The sequence below is a fragment of the Lupinus angustifolius genome, chromosome LG07 (genome assembly GCF_001865875.1).
Source record: "Lupinus angustifolius cultivar Tanjil chromosome LG07, LupAngTanjil_v1.0, whole genome shotgun sequence".
NCBI classification, from domain to species: Eukaryota; Viridiplantae; Streptophyta; class Magnoliopsida; order Fabales; family Fabaceae; genus Lupinus; species Lupinus angustifolius.
This window is the reverse complement of record NC_032015.1, coordinates 12063635-12064321: the sequence shown is the minus strand read 5'-3', so window position 1 is coordinate 12064321 and position 687 is coordinate 12063635.

Below are 687 nucleotides of genomic sequence, written 5' to 3'. Positions count from 1 at the left end.
TATGTTTGAATGCTTTTGAATATATATGATTGTTGATGAAATGTGTTGAATATTGTATATGAATGTTGTTGGGAACTTTTCTGGGTGCAGGTGATTGAAAAATCATGTTTAAATGTGTTCCGGTTGTCAAAAAGGGCAAAAATTGGCATTCTGTCTAGTTTCTGATGCCTGGGTGAGCAAGGCGTCGCCCGGGCGAGCAAAATCCCGCCTGGGCGAGCAAAAGTCCGCCTGGGCGAGCAAAAACCCGATTGGGCGGAAAAAAAAAATCCAGAACTTAAGGAGTTTCTAGAACTCTCTCGCTTGAGCGATAATACCTTCGCCTGGGCGAGGAAAGCTCCCGTTGATTTAGGATTTAAAGATGAATTGTCGCTTGGGCGGGAGATAGGAATTGTGTTTGACTATTTGGATTGATTGGTTGAAGATGTAATAACCCTAGTATGTGTATGTGATATAAAAACTACTTTGGTATAACACCGTAATTGGAAATAAAAAGCAAAGTATCCAAGGTGTTGGAATTAAATAGTCAAACTCGGAAATTAATTTTAAAGAAAGTAATCCGAGAAGGATGTGTGATTTTGGGCGATGCCTAGAAAAGGATACGTGCTACCACGTAGCGAGATCGCGTGACCGTTATTGGCTTAGTCTGGGACCGTCCAGGGTGACTCAGTGATGGTCGTAGTGGTAGGG